The sequence below is a fragment of the Ambystoma mexicanum genome, chromosome 1p (genome assembly GCF_040938575.1).
Source record: "Ambystoma mexicanum isolate Mex_15411 chromosome 1p, UKY_AmexF1_1, whole genome shotgun sequence".
Classification (NCBI taxonomy): domain Eukaryota; kingdom Metazoa; phylum Chordata; class Amphibia; order Caudata; family Ambystomatidae; genus Ambystoma; species Ambystoma mexicanum.
This window is the reverse complement of record NC_090921.1, coordinates 214195274-214196235: the sequence shown is the minus strand read 5'-3', so window position 1 is coordinate 214196235 and position 962 is coordinate 214195274.

The following is a 962-nucleotide window of genomic DNA, read 5'->3' as shown; positions in this document are numbered from 1 at the left end:
GACTTATATCAACCTAATTAAGCAATATGCCCTGAGTGGCAGGGGCATTACCGAGTCAGGTAATGTCCCGGGACCCTTCGCTCGGGCCTTAATGAAGTCCCTGGGGCATTACCTGACTCGGTAATGCCCCCGCCGTGAGGGGCATATTGCTATTAGTACCCCGGCCCACAAGATATGCGTGACCGGGGCACTGAAAGCATTTTATTTCTGTCCCGAAAAGCTGTACCGTTTCGGGACAGAAAAAAACTACCAAGAAAATAGCCGCCGGGAAAGGGAAAACTGAGTCTGTTTTCCCTTTCCATGGCAGCCATCGGGAGCGGACGCGCTGGGAACAGAAGTATTACCAGCGCGTCCGCTCCCAAAAGATGACAGAGAAGAAGGTAAGTGGGGTTGGGGGAGTGGAAAGGGAAAAGGAAAAACAAAAGACGCGGGGATGATGGTAGCCTCCAGCCGTGTGGAAGCGTGGAGCAGGGATGGCCCCACTTTGGCCTTCACACGGCTGGGGACTGCCATGTCACCCGACATGGACAAGGGAGGCAGAAGGTAAGTGGGGTGGGGAGGGCAGGGAGGGGTGAGGAAATGGGAAGAAAAAAACCTTACCCGAGTCTCCGGCGGGGGTTGAAGGCAGCTTCTCAGCCGTGGGGAGGCTCGGAGCGGGGATGTCCCCGCTTCGAGCCTCCTCATTGGCTGAGGGGCTGCCACACCCCCCGCCATGGACAAGGCGGCTGAAATCCTGGCCGAGAATCGAGGGATTCTCGGCCGAGTAATGACCCGGCGAGAGCCAATCAGAATGCCTGTTGCATTCTGCTTGACTCTCGCCGGGTACTAATGCTGATAACGGCTTTGTCTCATACTTGCTCTTCTTTGACTTGATTGTTGTTAATTTCTTTTAATACTGCCCTCTCTTGGCTTTGGCAATGGTAGTTACTTTGACCTTTGTAATCACAATTCCAACCTTCTCG